The 24,825-nt window shown below is 34.2% G+C and overlaps 2 long non-coding RNA genes and 1 pseudogene across 2 annotated transcripts; all 3 read right to left on the minus strand.

Moving 5' to 3' along the window:
- Positions 1–614: 614 nt before the first annotated feature.
- Positions 615–2,151, minus strand: LOC108830819 (uncharacterized). The gene is made up of 5 exons (XR_008944471.1): positions 2,036–2,151; positions 1,907–1,969; positions 1,711–1,826; positions 1,497–1,580; positions 615–1,429 (listed from the first exon to the last, which is right to left on the minus strand). It is a non-coding gene; the product is annotated as an uncharacterized LOC108830819 (long non-coding RNA).
- A 7,204-nt stretch (positions 2,152–9,355) lies between these two features.
- Positions 9,356–10,892, minus strand: LOC130510731 (uncharacterized). Its single transcript, XR_008944472.1, has 5 exons — positions 10,777–10,892; positions 10,648–10,710; positions 10,452–10,567; positions 10,238–10,321; positions 9,356–10,170 (listed from the first exon to the last, which is right to left on the minus strand). It is a non-coding gene; the product is annotated as an uncharacterized LOC130510731 (long non-coding RNA).
- A 3,770-nt stretch (positions 10,893–14,662) lies between these two features.
- On the minus strand, positions 14,663–24,552 carry LOC108830820 (sodium/calcium exchanger NCL-like; annotated as a pseudogene).
- Between the last annotated feature and the right edge of the window lie 273 nt (positions 24,553–24,825).

A 24,825-nucleotide genomic window follows, 5' to 3' on the forward strand; every position in this document is an offset into this window, starting at 1 on the left:
ACATAGTTAAACTGACATAACATTTATCAATAAATTATATATTTGTTTTAATAAAATAGATTTTTATATAAACATGATTTCAGGCTCTCAACATACGAACATGGTTTCAACTATCCCAAAGAAGGTCGACAACAAAAAAAAATATCCCAAAGAAGGTTCTACTTTATTAACAATTATGTAGTGACTCACGCCATGTACGAGATGACATAGTTAGCAGGATTTATTGAATTAGGGATTTTATGAAATTTAAAAAGAAAAATTTCAGTGGTTTAAAGTAAGAGGACATCAGGTAAGGGAGAAGGCAACCTAAATCTATGACGTAAGCGGTTTTTTAGACCTCTACATATATATGTAACTGTCTACGTACTGAGTTTTATGTTGTTTGGTTATATTGTGTAAGGAGCTATATTTGTTAGACTTTCAAAGCTCTATGTGTTTGGCCGTATGTGTTTGGCCGCTGGTATGATTGGCGACGGTTTACCAGCGGGTGTATGGTTGTGCAGCTGTATTTGTTTGTTAGGCATATAAAGCCTTGAAACTTGTTAAATGGGTAGACCTCCATATATAGATATAACGGAAAACAAACAACAGGCAAAAAAAAAATAGAGAACATGAAGAAAACAAAAGCATATAATTTGAAAAGTAGCGAGTTAGAGTGAAATGACGAACAAAAGTAGTAAAGAAAAGTTAAAGTTACACGCGATAAGTTTTCATAAACATCCACAAAGGGCCCGAAAACTAAAGTCTATTTTCATCCATGGATCCGTATCTAGAAACTTAGTCGTCTACAAGCTCGCCATGACAGTGCTCATACATGTCCACCGCCAGCTGCTCAGCTTGCTGCCGGATACCAACCTCATTGACAAGGTGAACCTTCTCCGAACCCCCAACATGATGTGCTTCCATGAAAAGAAGGGAAAAGATACCGGTGTTGGCACGGACAGATGCTTGGGTGACATGGATGTTCCTGATGAATGATAAAGGCTCGAGCAAAAAATTGGTCATAAGGTCGTTGCGACCCACATGTCGGACAAAGTATGGGAACATCTCACATATAAATTCAAGCTGGGGCTTTAGCCTTGAGGCACGACGAGCAGAAGCAGTGCAGTAAAAAAACCGTGAGTGTGTGTAAGCGCAAATCCACAACCAACCCAACCCACCGATTCTTATCAATGTTAAACGGAGAATACAAGTAGTCAATATCCTTCAACCATTCATTCCCCAGCTCATCGCACCTCACGGTGACAGAATTAACAAGATCTAAATTAAATGTGAATCCTTCTTGACGCCTACACTTCTTGAACTTTGAGTATTCAGCTGCAAATGCTCCATAAAACCTGCAAGGTAACATATCCGCCCTAGGGTCGTTGGCTGGGTTGATGTTTTTGAAAAGAGACTCCCTAATGACACTCACACATGAGTCCATGACCTAAAAAAAATCTCAAAAATCAGAAATAAGAAACAACTTTGAGTCATAACAGAAGGGAAATACACACATGCGGATTAGCCGGTGGATAATGGAGGGTATGGAGAGTAGCTCATTTCCCTTCAGGACCAACCCATTACTGAAATCGACCAGCCTAGTTTGTAGTAGAGATAAAGGCATTATATAGATATATAAAGTGAATATTGCTAGATACAGATCCATGGACGAAAATAGACATTTAAGAAAGGGCGTGGATGGAGTTTATGGAAAGTTGGATTGCTTACGTGTCCGCATCAATCTTTGAAATTAGCTTCTTAAACTTCATAGTAGTAGAATAGACAGCACTAGGTGGTTTCTCTTGCACAGGAGCGGCAACCTCTTCCTCGACAACCACACCACCCTTCGCATTGGAACATCTCTGGTTAGAAGTTAACAATAATGAATCTTTGGGATCGTTTTTGGTAAATGAAAATGACTAACCGAGGCTGGTTCAAATGAATTAGAACGACTTTCATGTTCACTTTGCACTTGGGAGAGTTCCGGCTAGAAAATTTTAAATGTCAGGGAGGTGCAAAAACATGAGAAACTAGATGCAAATTAAAAGTCTACCTCCTTTCCTTGGTTGATCACAATAGGTACAGCTGGAGGCTTGTGACCACCACTTTTGTCAACACTGTTGGCGTAACTGTCAATGTCTTTAATGACGTCGCCGAGAGTGTCTTTACTCATCATGTACTCAACCACGGCTTGGGTGACAATGGCCCTTATATTGCATAACACAAGATATTTTAATGAATAAAAATGCATTTTTTATTTTCTAATTAAGTATCCTTTTATATTTTTCCAAATCAAATATATAATAAAGAAAGTATTTAGAAAATTGTTGTGAACGGCCGTCGTTTAGGTTAGAAGAAGAGTAGAGAAGAAAACGTATTGATGCAAATACCCGTTTAGGGTTTCTTATTAATGATGTGATAATAATTTACAAACCCTTAGACCCATATTTATACAGCCTCAAAAAAACCCGATTTCCTTTTCCCAATAGAAATAGTAACTTTCCTAAACCGAAAAGGCATACCGTACCGCGGGGGCCGCAGGCCCCCGCACCCCCCAGATGTCAACCTTGATAACGAGTGTTGCCCGCATTTTACTGGTACAACAGAGATTTAAGACACACAGATGCAACATATATATATCTATTCTATTAATTCTTCAGTATGACCTATTGATATTTGTTGTGTCCAACTTAAAATATAATACATCTAAATAATTTTCCAAATAATATGACCACTTTAATAAAATAGTTTTTGATTGTATCCGATAATTGTTTAATAAAATAGTAACTTCCACTTTTGTTCCGATTTGTAGTAACCGTCTTCTGACTAAAAATGTTTAACTGCCTACGATAATTACAAAGCCCACATGATGAGCCAACAATTCATTCCAACTACAATCATATCAAGCAACATATATGATCATATATTAATCGGATGTATTGAATTATATATTGTGGATGTAACCACAACTTCAGCATAATAATCGGATGCACATTTTCTATTTACATCTAAATATTTTTATTTAGTCAAACAAAAACTAAAATTAACTAAAGATGAGAAAACTGCGGGATAGCATCAAAATCGTCAGTTACTAATTACTTCAATCAACATATTTTGAAACTGCTTCTAAATTCTCTAGAGGATAGCATCTAAAAATATAAGGTAAACATCTTCTATTTGATACCTAATTATATGGCCAATATCTAATTTAAATTTTGAGTATATTTTGAATGTGTATTTGATATTGTTATGGAAGTTTATAAAGATATATTTTTCAGGTTTTAGTTTAACGGGTTTTAAATAGGTTATTCGATTAAAAATATTTATTAAAATGTGATTTTACTTAAAGTTATAGAAGACCATATTAACCTATTTATATATATATATATATATATAACAAAATATATTAAAATATTTTTTTCAAAATTTTTGTCCGGGTTTCGGTGCGGGTTGGATTTGATATTGGTTTTTAGATGTAACACTTTAATAACCATTCGAGTAAACAGGTCAGATCTAACAGAGTATGAGATTTTGATATTTGAGTTAATTCAGAGTCGAATTTTTGGGTACGCATATTCTTAGTAATTGTGTTAAATAACTACTAAGAAAATATAATATGTCGCAAAGCTTTGGAGTGCATATAACATAAATATATAGCTATACAACTTAATTATATTAAACTAAATTAATATAAAATTTATGAAATTTATATAGTTATCAAAAATTATATTAAATTAAATTAATATTAAATATTAATAAAATTACAAACATAACATAAATAAATATTAAATTTCTCAAAAATATTTAAGCAGAATCTAGAATCTTTAATTTTATTTAAAAAAAATATCTTATTTTTTAGTAATACACATATAACAACTAACCGGTCAAAAAACAGTTACACAATCCGTTTTAAAAAAGTCTAAACTGATACGTGACAGTTTGTTGAATGGACGACAGTTAATCGTTTCTTGCTGGTTACAACCTGTATTTTATAAAAATAATATTTCTTAAAAATATAAAACAGAAAATATATCCGTTCTTTTAACAGCGGATCATAAGTTTGGTCAAACTATTTGAAAAATCGATTTGCGGGTGCGGGTTATGAGTATTTTATGCGGAGTGAGTGTGGATTGGTGAATTTTGGATCGCGGCTACCCGTGGACCCGCAAAGTATTTAAAAAATAAAAAATTAAAAAGTAATTTTTTTTAAATACAGGAGTTTAAAATAGTAATTTAAAATTTTTAATCATGTATAAATTTTTATTTTAAATATATTTTTATAATAGTTAAATTAAATAATGATTTTTAAAATATATATATAACCCATAGATAACCACAAAATTAAGCGGAGTGGATGCGGGTACAAAATTATTTGTTTTCGGGTTGTGTGAGTCAGATTTTTTAACAAAACAAAACTGAAAACCCACGGGTTGACAGGTCAGTGGGGCGAATTCGACCGCAATCTAACCTTAACCGTGCTATACCGGATCCATTTTTAAATTACTATTATTTAATAAAATATATTTTGGTTAAGATTTATATACAAATATGATTACAAAAAATATAAATATATTCACAAAAAAACAAAAATATCAAAAATTGAATTTAAAACAAAATATATACCCGCCCTTAAAGGGTGGGTCAAAATCTAGTTATCTATTTTAATGTTTTGACAATATAATTATGCAATCGTTATATCTAGTAAAGGGTTAATTGGTTTTCTGTTATCTTTGTAAATGCAATGTTTGTGAGTAATACAATTGTTAGCATTCAGAAAAGATCATGAATATTTTTTACAATATTTCAGATCGCATTTTGAAAACTTTCGCACCCATACCCACTACATTTAAGTCAAGTAGTCCCTAATTCGCCATAATATTGCTAAAGATTGTTCGAAAATAATTCGCCATAATATTCATGGAGTACTCATATTCATGACGTCGTCACCTTCCGTTACGTTACAGCGTTACAAATCATTTTCTTTAAGCCAGTACTTAATTTTTACATCTCAAATCAACTAAGAAAAACTGATTGTTTAATAGTAGTGAAAAGTGATTATTCGTCTGGGTGATAAACCGACTTTGTTCGTTCAGATGAGTTTAAACTAGCTTTGTTGAATTTATGTGTGTGTGTTTTTTTTTTTTTTTGTAAAAAAGTTATGTGTGTGTGTTTTTACGTAAGAACAAATACTCATCTGATTTTTAACAAAATATTTAATTTCTGACTTTGAGCTTGTATATAATCCAGAATAACAGATAGCCTATGAATTAAAAAAGATCTAGGTGCACTTTTGTTGGGACAATTTACATTCCACCGAAAACTGTATTAATTGATTTTATATGTCTCTGAAAGTTGGCATTAATTAGATCAAGCATGCCTGTGTATAAATTGTTTCAATTATCTTATAAAGCAAAATATTTTTTGAAAATAATGTTTAATGGACATTGGACAACGCCATTTGATGATGAGTTGGTCCGTAATCGATAAGCCATGCAAGTTCCCATCTGGTAAAATGTTCATTTTAATGTTTGTTTTCATGATCCAACGTTTCCAAGTCGTTATTACTTTAAACTGTTGAATTTTATTAGAAAATATATCTATTTTGGCATAGATTAACTTATACATTGGCCTTGGTCTACAAAAACACACGGGACCGAATTTCTTACAAAATGAAAAGGAATATTGGATAACTTCGTATTAATATCGATTAACAACTAGTTCTAGATTAGCAGACTAGCAGTTAATACAAGTTCGTTAGACATAGAAACCATTATACGAATTATAAAAGAATGTTTTGACGAAGAATGTCTTCGACGATTAATCTAAATGTGATGACGTCGTAATGTAAGCAAAGTCATGTATAACTTTTTCTTAATATATAAAACGATCAATTTTTATTTTTGTAAAAAGTTGGCTGATATGGTTTTTGAATATCAAGTTTCAGTGGATAGATCTAATTCCTAATTATATATTATCTTTTTTTTTTGTTCAAAACCTAATTATATATTATCGTTTCCAGAAAATAAAACTTAAAATCTCTGCAGTAATTTATGGTAAAAGGTCTCCACAAAAGCAAAGAGAAATGAACGTGTTCATGTTCTTTGTACCAGAAAGAAAATAAACGAATCTTACAAATAGAGGCAAATGGAATCGAAACTTAGGGTTTTGAAGTCTCACCAAAAAGGGAACTGAGCCAGATATTGCTTAACAAAGTGGCAAAGGTCTCTATTTCTTTTCTTTTTTCCTGACATAAAATATTTTTACTATTAGTTTATTACTTATTCGAGAAAGGCTCATTCAAAGAGAAAAATAAGAAAACAATAAGACTTATGAATGCATTATGGAACTAGTTGTGGTCCATACAAGATCTAAGGAATCTAATGATTATTGTCCTTATAAAGAAAAAAGAAATCTCACTCAATCTCTCTCTTTCTCTATACAAGTTCCATTTCTTCTTCTCCTCCTTTCTTCTTCTGACATTTGTTTGATTTGGGGCCTCGGGGGCTCATTGACCCTCAAACTTTGAAACTTAGTTTTCCAAGTGACATCCTCCATTTATTTCGTATGTATTATTAGTATCACTCTCTTTTCTAATCTCATGTTTTGTTTGTATTTCACTTATTTAATATATATGATAGATTATTAATTGTATAATGTTTTTCTTGGTAAAATTAATTGTAAAATGTTTTTTTTTTTTTTTTTTTTGAAAAAGGGCTTTTTATATATATGATAATAGGGCCTAAAGGCAGTTTCTAGTTGGGCCAAGCCCAACAATTTTACAACATCAAAGGAACCTTAGTGAACCGTAACAGAGAGGAGAGAATAGAGGCGGAGCAGTTTATGCATTCTTGACGGATGAAACGAAGGAAGATGAATCGATATCTAGTTCTGGAGCCAGTGCTGCATCATAAGAGAAGCCAGCCACGGATTGGCGTCTCTTATAGAGGAGATTTTGTTCTTTATCAGAGAGATAGCCATGGTGATGAGGGAGTTAGGAGGACGAGAGCAACGCCGATGGATTCGGGAGTTCCTTTCATTCCAGACGAGGTATATGGTGGTCTGCCAGGCAAGTAGTGATAGGAGTCTGAGATGTTTCGGCGCAGTGATCGATTGCATGGCGATGAGAGAGAGCGACCATTGTCTGACTGGAGAACATGAAGCCTTGCGCGCCAGGGTTCTCCATATATCAAAAGAGTAAGGGCACTGGAAGTAAAGATGGTCCCTCGATTCCAAATCAGAGTTGCAGAGAGTGCAGATCGGGTCTGTCTGGAGACCCCAACCTAAGATCCTGTCTTTTGGAGAGGAACTACTGAAGGCCACCACTGTGCTCGTGTGTCATGGGAGACAGTAACTCTACCGAAGGCTGAAGGAGGACTGGGAGTCCGGAATCTGATCTACTGGAACAAGGCGTGCTCGATCAAATTAATCTGAAACTGATAATCATGTGTAAGTAGTGATGGCATTGGACAAAGTAAAGTGGAGCTTTGTAACGAATAAGATGAGGATAGTCAATAAAGATGACCGGCCTCTAGTTGTTAACAGTGAAGATAGCTTATATTTTATGTTTTGTAATTAACTGATGAACTTTTTGTTTCGTCTTTATAGCTATGACTCACCAAATTTGAACATTGGAAATAGAGGGTTGACTGGAGAAATTGTTCTTATAAAATGGTGTGTATTCGGAGATGGCTTAAAAGATTTGATATAATTAATTACGGTACCACTCCGTTACATACATACCAAACCTACAGGAAAAAAGATTAGTGAATCCAAAGGAAACACATGCAGTAGAGTTTTAAACTTTGAAGAAAAAGGGCAATATGTAGCCACAGCTTTCTTGTTCTTTTCTTCTAGTTGCGATCAGATCGTTCGTGGAGATGCCAATTTGTTTATGCTGCATGTAAAACATGTTTAAAATAAACAATCGAAACAAGTATTTAACTGTTTAGCAATGTGCATATGAATGCTAAAAGACTCACCATACTAGTAAAATCTCCACTTGATGATCTTTTTCTCAGATATCCATTCCGGTACAAGCTCTTAGAAACATCATCTGGACTTGTATCGCCCGCCACTTCTTTTCTGCAGGGGAGCTGCAGTGAAGAGCAGAGCAGGAGTTGAAGCAACAATGACTGGTGTGGACTCCATTTTAGCAGGGGGTTGAAAGTACACTAGCTGGAGTTGGGGCCAAGTTAATGCAGATCTAGTTAACCATTTATTACAGAGCATAACTGAAACTGAAAACCAGAGAGAGAGAGAGAGAGAGAGAGAGAGAGAGAGAGACGAACACGGTCTGTTGCGCCGAGAAAGTGAAGTCCGGAGATTATGAAGTGAGCGAGGGTGAGTCGATTGATCTCCTGCGATTGGTAATGGTACGGAAGCAACTCGTACATCATCTGCAAATACACCAAGTGTCGATCTTTATCGAAATTCGCCGAAGAGGGTGGTTGCGACGGCGAGGTATACTCTTCTTCTTCTTCTTCTGAGTCATCGGTTGCTTCGGTCTCTGACATGGCTTCTTTTTCTCTGTTAGATTGGGTCAATGAATCTCGAAACTCTGGCTTTTGGACTCGAGAGAGAGAGACTTTGCTTTTCCGTAGAGGAAAGTCGCGTTTTGGATCTCTGGTTAAGTTAAAACGACACATTGTCAGAATGTAGAAACTTAGAACGGCGGCGCGTTGTATTTTCTTTTTTTTCAAAATTCTTTTTTGTTTTAATTTTTTTGAAAATTTTAATTTTTTATATTTTTTTATAATTATACATAGTTAAACTGACATAACATTTATCAATAAATTATATATTTGTTTTAATAAAATAGATTTTTATATAAACATGATTTCAGGCTCTCAACATACGAACATGGTTTCAACTATCCCAAAGAAGGTCGACAACAAAAAAAAATATCCCAAAGAAGGTTCTACTTTATTAACAATTATGTAGTGACTCACGCCATGTACGAGATGACATAGTTAGCAGGATTTATTGAATTAGGGATTTTATGAAATTTAAAAAGAAAAATTTCAGTGGTTTAAAGTAAGAGGACATCAGGTAAGGGAGAAGGCAACCTAAATCTATGACGTAAGCGGTTTTTTAGACCTCTACATATATATGTAACTGTCTACGTACTGAGTTTTATGTTGTTTGGTTATATTGTGTAAGGAGCTATATTTGTTAGACTTTCAAAGCTCTATGTGTTTGGCCGTATGTGTTTGGCCGCTGGTATGATTGGCGACGGTTTACCAGCGGGTGTATGGTTGTGCAGCTGTATTTGTTTGTTAGGCATATAAAGCCTTGAAACTTGTTAAATGGGTAGACCTCCATATATAGATATAACGGAAAACAAACAACGGGCAAAAAAAAAATAGAGAACATGAAGAAAACAAAAGCATATAATTTGAAAAGTAGCGAGTTAGAGTGAAATGACGAACAAAAGTAGTAAAGAAAAGTTAAAGTTACACGCGATAAGTTTTCATAAACATCCACAAAGGGCCCGAAAACTAAAGTCTATTTTCATCCATGGATCCGTATCTAGAAACTTAGTCGTCTACAAGCTCGCCATGACAGTGCTCATACATGTCCACCGCCAGCTGCTCAGCTTGCTGCCGGATACCAACCTCATTGACAAGGTGAACCTTCTCCGAACCCCCAACATGATGTGCTTCCATGAAAAGAAGGGAAAAGATACCGGTGTTGGCACGGACAGATGCTTGGGTGACATGGATGTTCCTGATGAATGATAAAGGCTCGAGCAAAAAATTGGTCATAAGGTCGTTGCGACCCACATGTCGGACAAAGTATGGGAACATCTCACATATAAATTCAAGCTGGGGCTTTAGCCTTGAGGCACGACGAGCAGAAGCAGTGCAGTAAAAAAACCGTGAGTGTGTGTAAGCGCAAATCCACAACCAACCCAACCCACCGATTCTTATCAATGTTAAACGGAGAATACAAGTAGTCAATATCCTTCAACCATTCATTCCCCAGCTCATCGCACCTCACGGTGACAGAATTAACAAGATCTAAATTAAATGTGAATCCTTCTTGACGCCTACACTTCTTGAACTTTGAGTATTCAGCTGCAAATGCTCCATAAAACCTGCAAGGTAACATATCCGCCCTAGGGTCGTTGGCTGGGTTGATGTTTTTGAAAAGAGACTCCCTAATGACACTCACACATGAGTCCATGACCTAAAAAAAATCTCAAAAATCAGAAATAAGAAACAACTTTGAGTCATAACAGAAGGGAAATACACACATGCGGATTAGCCGGTGGATAATGGAGGGTATGGAGAGTAGCTCATTTCCCTTCAGGACCAACCCATTACTGAAATCGACCAGCCTAGTTTGTAGTAGAGATAAAGGCATTATATAGATATATAAAGTGAATATTGCTAGATACAGATCCATGGACGAAAATAGACATTTAAGAAAGGGCGTGGATGGAGTTTATGGAAAGTTGGATTGCTTACGTGTCCGCATCAATCTTTGAAATTAGCTTCTTAAACTTCATAGTAGTAGAATAGACAGCACTAGGTGGTTTCTCTTGCACAGGAGCGGCAACCTCTTCCTCGACAACCACACCACCCTTCGCATTGGAACATCTCTGGTTAGAAGTTAACAATAATGAATCTTTGGGATCGTTTTTGGTAAATGAAAATGACTAACCGAGGCTGGTTCAAATGAATTAGAACGACTTTCATGTTCACTTTGCACTTGGGAGAGTTCCGGCTAGAAAATTTTAAATGTCAGGGAGGTGCAAAAACATGAGAAACTAGATGCAAATTAAAAGTCTACCTCCTTTCCTTGGTTGATCACAATAGGTACAGCTGGAGGCTTGTGACCACCACTTTTGTCAACACTGTTGGCGTAACTGTCAATGTCTTTAATGACGTCGCCGAGAGTGTCTTTACTCATCATGTACTCAACCACGGCTTGGGTGACAATGGCCCTTATATTGCATAACACAAGATATTTTAATGAATAAAAATGCATTTTTTATTTTCTAATTAAGTATCCTTTTATATTTTTCCAAATCAAATATATAATAAAGAAAGTATTTAGAAAATTGTTGTGAACGGCCGTCGTTTAGGTTAGAAGAAGAGTAGAGAAGAAAACGTATTGATGCAAATACCCGTTTAGGGTTTCTTATTAATGATGTGATAATAATTTACAAACCCTTAGACCCATATTTATACAGCCTCACCCACGAGTGCTGGGCATTTTACTGGTACAACAGAGATTTAAGACACACAGATGCAACAAAAATTTATAATGAAAACATTTTTATATGTGATGTAATTTTATATAAAAAAAAAGAAAGTTCAGAAAATAATCTTGACTTTATAAGTTTATAAGTTATTTTTATGCAACTTCGTACCGATCATGACTTTATTTTCTAATTTTTTTTTGCAAACTAACATATACCAAATTATAAAAGATAGTAACATATAATATATTGAGTTAAACTAGAAATAATATATTTTAGTTTGAAGGAATATATGTAACACAATATATCCACAAAATGAGTAATTGGACTAATCTCAATTTTTAATACAAAATCAAACACTTAACTAAACATAATGTATTATTGTTCATATTAATATTTTTATAAATATAAACTATAGAACAATGTAACATACTATTAACTAATATGAGATCTCAATTAATATTATGAATATATATTAACCAACTATTGCAACTAAGTTATTTTCTATAATTTATATATATGCATGAGGTTTCATAATACTATCGTTGTTATATTAATATCACTAACTTTGAGTCAATTAAAAACTTTAATTTATTTTTACTATTTAATTTTAAAAATAAATTATATTAAATTATACATAATCTTTCTAAAATATATTTACAAATCTAAGGCAATATCAAATTAAATGTAAACAACAAAATTAATCAATATTTGAATCTATAGAATAAACAAATTATGGTTGAATCGGAAAATTAGATATTATCTTATATATCCAAAATTATACCTATGATTAAAATAAAATAATATTATTTGAAAAATAGCATACTGATTACAATATAAATTACATAGTAATTTAAAAATAAAAAAATTATAGTAAACTATTTAATATATTAGTTTTATAAATATTATATCTGTGCATGCGCACGGGAAAATCACCTAGTATACCTTGAACAAAAAAGTGAAAAGATATACAAATTTATATAGTTTGACTAATTTTGAGCTGCCTAATTTAGATATAAATTAACTTCAACACAGTCTAATCTCATACTAATTGGTAAAAATATAAAATGGCCACGGTGTGTTGTTAAGCACCCGTGGTGTGTATTATTTTGTCTTTTACTGGAATTTGGGTTTAGTTCATTGTCCCAGCTCTGATCTTGAGGGCAGTTCTTAAGGGGGTGTGGTTCTACTTCTCTGAGGAAAGCAAATTGTTCAAGCAACTGTATGAATCAGTTTCTCGCTAGTGTTGTGTGCCTCGCTTTCTATTTTTTAGTCTATCCTTCTTCGCCTGTCTTGGTTTAACCTTTCATCAGACTGTTCAAAATTTTATCTTCACTTGTTATCATGTTCGCTCCAAAGTATAACAGGTTTCAATTGTTTTTTTACTTCTATGACTTTTACTTTTCTTTTTGTTGTGGAAATAAGTTTAAAAGCGTTGTATATGTGTGTCTTAAATCTCTGTACACTATTAAAATCCCATCACTCGTGGATCGGACGAAGTTTAGGAAAATTAATTTTTTCTAGATAAATTACTATTCCTATTAGAAAAAGAAAATCAAATTTTTTTGAAGCTGTATAAATATGGGTCTAATGATTTATAAATTATCATCACATCAATAATAAAAAATCCTAAACGGCTATTTGCCTCAATACGTTTTGTTCTCTATTCTTCTTCTAACCTAACAGTGGCCGTTCACAACAAAAAGTTTTATAGTTTGTTTATCACATTTTATAAGTCTCAACAGTTCATTTTTCGAATGATATTTACAGTTTAGGGAAATATATATGGCCAAATTCTCTAAATAGCACAAACAAATATTATGACAAGATAGCATACGAGAAAATTTCCAAAATAAAGTACTAAATGATTAAATTATTTTAAACCTTAAATCATTATCCTAACCCACTTCCTAAATATTACACTTTTTAAACAACTCTAAATATTAAACTATAAACCCAATTATTAACTAAAAATCTGTTAAAATTTCAATAATGATATTTTAGGGAATTTTCTCATATTGTGCGCTATTTTAGAATAAGAATATTTTAGTGTTATCTTAGGATATTTCAATATAATTCAAAAAAATTACATATTATTATTTCTTTTAAGTTAATCTTAAGTATTTAAATTGAGCCAAAATACGATGTTTGAAGATTAGTATTAAATAAATGAAATTTAAAATTGATTAGTGTGCTATTAAAATTGGTATATTCATTATTTTTTGTCAAATTAATTTAAGCTAATGTTAATTTTAGTTTAATTTAGTAAAAAAAAACTTCTTAGTGAAACCATAATAGTTCTTTAATTTATTATCATTTTCTCTTTTTAGATTTGTCCAAACTAAATTTTTCAAAAAAATAAATATGAATATTAAAATAATAAAGAAACAAACCTTAAAAACAAAATTAATTTTGAGATTAACTCTGAAAATTTAGTAGTTATTTTTTTTGGTTCAATACTGGTAGATCGATTATTCTATATATTTATATATAATTTAAATTTTCAGATTCATTTACAGATAATTTATGATTGTTACATATATATATGCATTAAAATTTTAATTCATTTATAGATAATTTATGATTGTTTGAAAAAATTGAACCATGACATGTAAGGTTTTTTAAGCAGAAATTGCAAGTTCAAATTGTAGAACATCTACAACTTACTTATAAGTCTTCTATATACCAGTATTTTGAAGAAAATCTAGCTACTCCAGCATAAATATATTTAAAATTTATTATTTTATCCGTGAAATATAGAAGAAAAATAGCATTCAAAATATATAAAAAATATTTTTTATAGTGAAATACATTTATCAGAATAAAATTTTATCTCTATTATATTTATTTTGGAATCAAAGTAGCAAAATACATTGGACAAAGATATATTTATTTCTTGTTTTTTTTAACTGCAAGATATATTTATTTCTTATAAGTCAACAACGATCATGTAATTCCTATAGTATATCTTTGTCCAATATATTTTTTTTTTGAAACCTTTTTTGCACTTTGAGACTATAACCATAACGTATAATTAGAGAGAGAAATCAGTAAGAATGGAGAATCACTATTGAATTATTTGTCCAATATATTTTGTCCAATATATTTTGCTACTTTGGAATCATGATATATTTATTTCTTATAAGCCAACAACGATTATGTCCCGCTTATATTTATCTCTTATAAGTAAGCCAACTACGATCATGTGATTCATATGATCGCTGTTTATTTTTTCTTTGTTCACTTAATTCTTCCCCTCTCAGTCTTCATATGTATTTACAATTGAGGAAACAATGATATTTATGGCGAGATATTGAAATGAAGAAACATCGATGACTTTATTATTTCAAAGACGAGCTCACAAACATACAATACGACTAAATTGAACAACCGAAATGCGCGAAAGCGACAATTAAAATACTGATGACGTACTCTTTCAGCGGTTGTAACTTAAGTCTCACCTACATGTGTAACTTAGTACTCATGTAGAAATTGATAACGTATATAGATAAGGACAAGAGAGAAGATATACATAGCAAAGGCTAATACACATATCCAGAACGGATAATTCGTTCTCATATAAGCGGGTAAGCCAATTGCGAGGCCAACGATGACAACAATAAGAGCTTCTACCGAGCAATTCCATGTCAAGCCTCTCGTGTATACAACCGCCAATATGATTGACAATCCCATGAGGTTGTTCATTGTAATATCTTTGTAGATCTGTGGAAATCAATAAAAATGCTTTTAAACTTTGAGTTTTATTGCCTGTCTATATCATATGCTGTATCTTGTTGCTAAGTAATGAACCGTTATAATTAATATTAAATTCGATTTATCATCACTTTTTAACTTAAAATCAATTGGTTATAAATAAATTGATTTAAATATTTTATATATATTAATACTACCGCCGTTTTTGAAAATAAGATTTTCTAGACAATTCGCGCATATTAAGAAAACAATCAATGTTTTCAATTAAACTTTTATTTATGTTTATTATACACTTTCCAACAACTATGAACCAATACTATTTAGTTAATTCAAATGTTTTCAAATAATGTATCTTAAAAGTATCAAAAGTACCTTAAAATGTAAAAAATCTATTTTTATGGAACAAAAATAAAATCTAAAAAATCATATTTTGGGAGGTAGTATATTAAGTCTCCAATTATAGGCCTAACACGATAGTTCTATGACATGTTAAATTCAAATTTATTATTCATTTTCAATTTAAAACTAATTGTTGATATGTAAACTAACCGGAACTTTTTTTTTTGATCAAAACTAACCGGAACTTTAATTAGTATATATATTAGTCTATTAATTTTCCAACTATCAATGTTATACTTTTACTAACAGTTAAAACCAACCTCGTAGAAGGTATTGGATGCGACTCTTTTTTTGTCGTTGGGACGACAGAAGCGTGCTGATAGAATGCTCTTTAAGTTTCTAGACAAAGGGATGATCACAAACACGAAGTAAAAAGAGGGAATTCCAGCTGAGCCTGATAAGAGCTCGATGTTCATCATAAATGGCTTTGCAAGAAAGAAGACAATTATGATCCCTATGATGACTTCTGTCGTAGCTCCTAACGTGTCCATAGAGAGTAATTTAGTAACAAGCTTTCGCTTCGGCACTTCCAGCTTTAGAACTCCGTGCTCATCCTGCAACACATCATGAGTTGATTTCTTAATGACATTTTTTTTCTGAGTACAAGAATTTGTTATTTTTTATTAGAAAAAATTGATGTTGTAGTTGCATTATCATTTTCTAGAAATGCCAAATTGGTGAACCCAATTTAAGTTTAAGTGAAATAAAGCATTTGTGAACAAAAAAAAGGCCAAATTTGATATTATGTTAGACTTATTCTTGGGTTCACCCCCTAGGGTGAACCCTTAGGTTCACCAACCAATAGGATTGTGTCATTTAAGATTCAATATTTTTTAAAAAAGGAAACAAAATATTATCGAATTATATTATACTTTCAAAATAAAAATTAAATAAAAATTATACTAATCACAAAAATAAACTTTTTAATCTAAAACAAATATTTTCAAAAAATATTTTTAACGCTCCCAACAAACATTAAATCTTAGACTTTTGGATAAATTTTAAATTTTAAGATTTATCCAAGAATTTCGGATTTATCCAAGGGTTTAGGGTTTACCCAAAGGTTTAGGGTTTAGGATTAGGATTTAGGGTATAGTTTTTTGTTGATTGTGTTATAAATAGTTTTTTTTTAAATCAAAGATTTATAATTTATCCAAAGGTTTACTAAAGGATTTAGGGTTTAACATTTAGAGATTAGTGTTTTTTTGTGGTATTAATTTTTTTTTGAAAAAATACTTATTTTTTGCATTTAGTATTATTTTATTTATTTTTATTTTATTTTTTATTTTTAAAAACTAATACAATTTGGCAATATTTTGTTTCATTTTTTAAAAGATGTCAAATTTGAAATAACTAAATTCTATTGGTTGGTGAACCTAGAGGTTCACCCTAGGGAGTGAACCCAAAAATTACTCATTATGTTATGAGTAATTCTTGGGTTCACTCCCTAGGGTGAACCTCTAGGTTCACCCACCAATAGGAGTTCACCATTTTGTATTCAATATCTTTTAAAAAAGGAAACAAAATATTGTCATATTTTAAAAATTAAAAAGATAAGAATAAATAAAAAATAAAATTAGTTGGAAACAAAAAAAAGTTTTAAAAATAATTTTAATGCCATCGACAAAATACTAAACCCTAAACCCTAAATGTTATATCCTAAACCCTTGGGTAAATCTTAAACCCTTGGATAAATCTTAAATTCTAGGGTTTATGATTTATCCAAGGGTTTAAGATTTATCCATGGGTTTAGGGTATAGTATTTAGGGTTTAGGGTTTAGTGTTTTGCTGACGGTACTAAAATTACTTTAAAAATTCAAGAATTTAGAATTTGTCCAAGGGTTTAGGGTTTACCCAATGGTTTAGGGTTTAGGATTTAGGGTTTAGGGTTTAGCATTTTGCTGATGGTATAAAAAGCTTTTTTTAAAAATAATTTTTTTCAACTACTATTATTTTTTATTTTAATTTTTGAGCTTTTATTTTTTAATTTTTTAAAAAACGTAATATAACTTGACAATATTTTATTTCCTTTTCTAAAAGATATTAAATATAAAATGGTGAACTCTTATTGGTGGGTGAGGTTCACCCTAGGGAGTGAACCCAAGAATTACTCTTATGTTATATGCTTACATTGTGATTCACTTTTTGATCCGCTTTGCTGTCGAGTTTAAATATGTCTTGTTTGAGCAACTCCGTGACTCCTACCTCAAATTCCTTCTCTTCTAATTCACCGTCTTTGTCTTTATCGAATTTTTCAAGAAAATCTTTAGCAAACTCATCTATTTCGCATTTCATTCTCCCAAAGTTCGAAAACTGTAGGGTTAAGTCTTTTAGCTCAGATATTTGTATCTTTCCATCGTTGTTCGTATCAGTCTTCTCAAACAAACTATCAAATTAAAGCAGTGATTTTTTATGATGTAAGAAAACGGAAATGAAACGATAGTTGCTTCAAAAGTATAAAGAGAGAAAGAAGTTAGAAGTACCTTTTCAAACTCTCTTTGCTTATCTCTTTATTTTTTATTAGGTTTTTTGGTGAAAACGTCTCTAAGAGCTTATGAACTTCTGACATGATCTCAAACCTCACGTGATCTAAGCTCTTCTCTTGGTTACCCCGATCAAGGTACTGCATACGAGTTTCCACACACAAAAAAACATTCATATAAGTGAGACAGCAAAACGAAACCAAAATGGTTTAAACATGTTTTTTAAGGGATTCATATATACCGAGTAAACAAAGTAGACAACGGTTGAAGAAGAAGAGATAATTAAAGTGATCAATAGAATGATATGATGACTCCATGAATGTGAATCAAATATCGCTGAAAGTGTCACCATGATAAAGGGAACTACACTCAACAACATAATCCCTGCAGCTTTCTTGTTCTTGGGATCCACATTTACGCTTGTTTCTGCAGAGAGATAATTAAACACAAAATATTTATACCAAATAAATTACTCATAGAAAAGATAAAAAAAATCTGCAGTCGGCAAGAAACTGAGCTTACCAACAATGGTTTTCACTATCTTCTGTTTTTGGCCTGGTCCATCCTGTATGATTTTTTTGATGAACATATAGTAACGAATTATAAATAGAGAGAACTTGTAAAATGACCATACTACTACGATATCTTATGGAATCTATTCGTAAATAATAGTGGATGACCATTTGGTGGACAGTACATAATACAGACGAGAATGCCCACTTTATTTAGTTCTTCAAATAAATAGATATTCTGTAAATATATACGATTATGAAAACTAATAGATTCCAAGAAAACAAAGAAGAGAAAAATCTTAGTGGTTTTCTTACTGCCTGGTCAGAACTCGGATCAATGCTAAACACAACACAAGCTCCCCATTGAATTGTGAGAGCAAACACAGTGTATCCCACAGTAACTCCAACGTTGTCATCTATGAAGGAGTTAGCAACATCGCTGCTCATTAATAGTCCAGACGCTGAGATCAAAACCACCCAAAAAAGAAGGAATAAACATTTTAAGGTCACACATATATATATATATATATATAATGTTTTCAGTTGAGATCCAATGACAAAGGATTCTTACAGAGCATAAGGACAATTCTTGGGAACAATAAAAGAATAGGGAAGATGATTCCGCTATAGAATCCAAATTCAAATATTTCAAAGAGCTTCGACCTTCCTTTGGACAAGAAATAATCACCGACTGATCAAGAGACACCCGAAGGTGAGTACTTGGAAGGCATAACTGTTGCGGATTCGATTGATATAGATTTCGAATCGAGATTAGGATTTGTTCGTTCTGTTTGTTTTAGAGTTAAGCTAGAACTATGAACACGACGAGATGTTATCCAGTTCGGACGCAAACTGCGATCCTACGTCTGGCCGAGGATTACTCGGAATTCACTAAGCTCAGTGAATCAACGCCGCCGTATCACTCACCGGAAAATCCCCGAGAAATAGAAGAACTCTCACCCCCGTAGATCTCTGTTTCTCTCTCTCTGATTTTCCTCTCGCTCTCGCTTTTCTCTCTCACCGTGTTTCCCAAAACTCACACCCGCTACAACTTGTCACACACAAGAGATAATAACCACAACGGCCTCTCATGTGTGGACCCCACTGTAACAACCTCTTTTAATCGAAAGAAGAAAGAAGAAGAAGACTAATACGGCGACGTTTACAATTAGACATAAACCGACTTCTAAACCGAAATCAAATGTCTCCCATTCATAACCGGTTTCAACCCGAACCTTCTGAATGCTGCAGTGTCTTTCAACCAATATATCAACAATCTCCACCTTGGTTGTAAGACGACCAAACTGAGCTTAGCTGAACTCCATCCTCGATTTTCCTTCTGCTCCTCAAGCAGAAGCCCCAAGTAGGTTTAACAGGTTTTTAAACCTACCTACTGGGAGTGTCTTGGTGAATACATCTGCAGGGTTTTCACTGGTGTGAACCTTTAAAACCCGCAGTACACCATCTTCAACATTCTCTCTCAGAAATCCTAGCTTAGTAGCCATATGCTTCGTTCTCTCGTGATGGACGTTGTTCTTTGCTAGTGCCAAAGCACTTTGAGAATCACAAAACAACTCCACCAGACTCTGCTCATATCCGAACTCTGCATTCAGACCTTTCAACCAAATAGCTTCTTTTCCTGCTTCAGTCATTGATAAGAACTCTGCTTCGGTTGTTGACAAAGCAACAACACCTTGCAAACTCGACTTCCAGCTTATAGCTCCACCTCCTGAGAGAAATGTATAACCAGATATGGATCTTCTTTTATCCAAATCTCCGGCATAGTCTGAGTCACAGAAACCATACACCTTGAACTCAGAACCCTTCTTGAACGTCAAACACATCTCTGCACTTCCTTTGACGTATCTCAGTATCCATTTCACTGCTTCCCAGTGTTCTTTCAATGGATTACTCATGAATCGACTTACCAGTCCAACAGCATATGCAAGATCAGGTCTTGTCCCTATCATACCATACATGAGGCTTCCAACAACGTTGCAGTATGGGACTGATTCATCGCATCCCTCTCCAGCTTTGAGATCTTCTTCAGTTGCAGCTTTTAGTTTGAAATGACTTCCTATTGGAGTGTTTACAGGCTTAGCATTCTCCATGTTATAGGTTTTGAGTACCTTCTTCATATAATCAGCCTGAGATAGTCTCAACGTTCCATGAACTCTATCTCTCAAGATATCAATACCCAATATCTTTCTGGCAGCTCCTAAGTCTTTCATATCAAATCGTGAGCTCAACTGATCCTTCAAGTTTCTGATCTGTTCCTTGTTCTTGCAAGCTACCAACATGTCATCAACATACAAGAGAAGGTATATGTTACCGTCTTTTGTATGCTTGACGTACACACATTGATCATGACAGCTTCTTTCAAACCCAACTTCTTTCATGAACTGATCGAACTTTTGGTTCCACTGTCTTGGACTCTGCTTTAGCCCATAAAGTGATTTCTTCAACAAACAAACCCAGTCTTCCTTTCCTTTAACTTCATAACCCTCAGGTTGGCTCATGTATATTTCTTCCTCAAGATCTCCGTGTAGAAATGCTGTTTTCACATCCAGTTGTTCAAGTTCCAAGTCTTCATTGACCACGATTGACATCAAGTATCTTATTGAGACATGCTTGACAACTGGTGAGAAAATTTCATTGTAATCTACACCCTCCTTTTGAGCATAACCTTTTGCCACTAGACGAGACTTGTATCTCGGTTCTTCCACTCCAGGTATACCAGGTTTCCTCTTGTAAATCCATTTACATCCAATCACTTTTCTTCCCTTTGGTCTCTTTACCATAACCCATGTATCATTCTTCATCAAAGAGTCCATCTCTTCGTCTGATGCCATGATCCACTTCTTCCTTTTAGGATCTTTCATAGCAGACCTGTAGTCACTTGGTTCAACATAATCACCATCCTCAGATACATACATTGCCAGATAGACGTAGTCATCAAGTTTCTTTGGGTGTTTAACTTCTCTACGAATCCTGTCCCTGGCAAGTTGATACGTATCAGGTTCACTCCTTTCTGGTACTTCTTCAGGTTCAGAACCGGCTTCATCAGTTTCCTCTTCGGGTTGAACTTCTGTTGAACTCTCTCCACCAGAACTGATACTCTGTTCATTCTCAGACAAAATCACGTCAAGAAACGAAGTGTTCTTATCTTTATCATCCTTAGTCTTGTTTACTAGATCTTTGTAACATTCTTCTTCCTTAAACGTCATGTTTCTGCTGATTAAAGCTCTTTTATCATCCAGAGACCAGACTTTGTAACCCTTTACACCTCCAGGATAACCAATGAATATGCCCTTCTTGGCTCTCGGTTTCAGTTTCCCATCATCTGAGTGATAGTAACAGACACAACCAAACCTTCTCAGATGATCCAACTTCAGAACAGAATTAGACCAGACTTCTTCAGGAACCTTATCTTCGATAGCAGAGGATGGTAATCTGTTTATCAAGTAGACTGCAGTATTAACAGCTTCAGCCCAAAACACCTTAGGCAAACCACTTTCACTCAATAGACTTCTTACTCTTTCTAGTATTGTTCTGTTCATCCTCTCCACAACACCATTCTGTTGTGGAGTATAAGGAATAGTGTTATGTCTTCCTATTCCATTTTTCGAACAGAACTCATCAAACTCCTTGTTGCAGAATTCCAAACCGTTGTCAGTTCTAAGCTTCTTTACTTTCAACCCAGTTTGATTTTCGACTAACAGTTTCCACTCCACAAACTTCTCAAAAGCTTGACCTTTTGTCTTTAAGAAGAACACCCAGACTTTTCTTGAGAAATCATCTATCAAGCTCAGAAAGTAATGACATCTTCCAAGTGCCCTGGAACGGTAGGTGAACCCCAGAGATCTGCATGCATGTATTTTAAACAGGCTTCACTTGTGTGTTTGCCAGTTGAGAAACTGACACGATGTGCCTTTCCTAGAATACAACTTTCACAGAACTTGATACTTGATACCTTTGTTTTATCTAAATATCCTTTCTTCACCAGCACGTTCATCCCTTTCTGACTGATGTGTCCAAGCCTACTATGCCATAAGTCAGTTTCATCTTGTACACTTACAGCGTTTACTTCACCACTGTAACCTTCTCCTTGTAAGTAGTACAAGTTTCCTTCTCGTTTGGCCTTCAACACTGTCCTGCAACCCTTCTTTACTCGAAGAACTCCATTATCAGAGGTGAACGAACAACCATTTTTCTCAAGAGCACCGAGAGATATTAAATTCCTTGAGAACTGAGGAACATATCTCACATCTTTTATTTGCACAAACTGACCGTCTGATGTCTTTATGGTTATTGTCCCTATTCCCTCAACTGCAGATACACTGTTGTTTGCCATTCTCACAAAACCTTCAGCATTCTCATTTAGATCAGTGAACCAGTCTCTTCTAGGAGTCATGTGAAATGTGCAACCAGTATCAAGGATCCATATTTCATTGAAGTCCACTGTGGAGACCAAATTTGCTTCTGTAACCACAAGTGACTCAATGAAATCAACTCCAGTCACTGCAGATGATTCACCAGAGTTAGAGGACTTTTCTTTTCCTTTCTGATTGCTTCGCTTTGGACAGTTTCTCTTGAAATGTCCCTCCTTACCACACACCCAGCAAGTAGGACGGTTCCCTTTTCCTTTAGACTTGGACCTCGACTTTTCTCTTGTCTTCCCTTGACCTGAGTCTCGCTTGTTGTTCCTTCCTCTAGACTGTGAGTTTGAGTACAACACCTCTCCATGATTCTTATTTTCTTTTCCATTAACACTGAACTCAAGCTGCTTTGAATGAATCGAGTTCATGACTTCATCCATGGTAACAGTCTCCTTACCATATCTGAGAGTGTCTCTCAGTTGATCAAACTGCTTAGGCAATGACATCAACAGCAATATCGCTTGATCCTCATCAGAGACTTCAACCATTACATTTCCAAGATCAGTTATGATTCTCAGAAATTCATCGATATTGCTCTCTATCGACATGGACTCATTCATTCTGTATCCATACAGCCTCTGTTTCAGATACATTCTATTCGGCAGAGATAATGACATGTACTGAGCATCCAAGATCTTAAGCATACCAGCAGCCGTCTTCTCTTTCACAATCTTCCTCAAGATCTTATCAGTAACATTCATTATAATTGTACTCCGTACCTTCCGTTGCTTCTCTGCGAGTAGAGGATCAACCTTCTTTGTTGAATCCGTATCTGATTCTTCCTCCTTAGCTGATGGATCCTTGAGCTTCGATTCAGATCTTCTCATATCTTTCTCTTGGCTCAGCAGTGCCTCTGTCAAATCCAAGAGATCGAGATTCGCCAGCAATCTCTCTCTCCACATGTTATAATCCATCTCACCATCGAACTTTTCCATCTCGAACTTCGCCGACTTCATCTTGATAAGATCTCCTAGCCTGCGTAGTCCGCAACCTTCGAATCCTCCTTAGATCCTACTAACCTGGCTCTGATACCACTTGTTGCGGATTCGATTGATATAGATTTTGAATCGAGATTAGGATTTGTTCGTTCTGTTTGTTTTAGAGTTAAGCTAGAACTATGAACACGACGAGATGTTATCCAGTTTGGACGCAAACCGCGATCCTACGTCTGGCCGAGGATTATTCGGAATTCACTAAGCTCAGTGAATCAACGCCGCCGTATCACTCACCGGAAAATCCCCGAGAAATAGAAGAACTCTCACCCCCGTAGATCACTGTTTCTCTCTCTCTGATTTTCCTCTCGCTCTCGCTTTTCTCTCTCACCGTGTTTCCCAAAACTCACACCCGCTACAACTTGTCACACACAAGAGATAATAACCACAACGGCCTCTTATGTGTGGACCCCACTGTAACAACCTCTTTTAATCGAAAGAAGAAAGAAGAAGAAGACTAATACGGCGACGTTTACAATTAGACATAAACCGACTTCTAAACCGAAATCAAATGTCTTCCATTCATAACCGGTTTCAACCCGAACCTTCTGAATGCTGCAGTGTCTTTCAACCAATATATCAACAATAACCTCCAACATTGTTTGCACATGGAAGAAACCCGTAGACATGAACACATGCGGTCCCGGACAAGGTCTCATCAGGAGGGTCGAGAGTGAGAAACTTGTAATACTGGGAGACATCATTGACACCATCGGAGATCAAGATCGAGTTGTTCAGAGGGAGTGGACTCAGAACACGAGAGCTCACACCAGAGATAATCAGAGACAGTGAGAGAAAAGAGAAGAAGAGAGTAAGACTTGCCATGGAAGTAAACTCGATATATGTGAGGAAGATTTATTGGGAAATTTAGTCGGAAGGTTTTCCTCTATATATATAGTATACACAAGCACAGCCAACCCCAGTACTCGGACAAGATTTAACAAATATAATAATAGACCAAACATTTTAAGGTTAATTGTTCATAGGATGATTTAATAAGTCGAGTCTATTATTACAGTTAATAAGTGATATTAATTCATTTTAATATAGATTTTTAAATGTCCAACTAGTTAATATATATTTTAAAATGTCCAACTT

Source organism: Raphanus sativus, chromosome 4 (genome assembly GCF_000801105.2).
Source record: "Raphanus sativus cultivar WK10039 chromosome 4, ASM80110v3, whole genome shotgun sequence".
Classification (NCBI taxonomy): domain Eukaryota; kingdom Viridiplantae; phylum Streptophyta; class Magnoliopsida; order Brassicales; family Brassicaceae; genus Raphanus; species Raphanus sativus.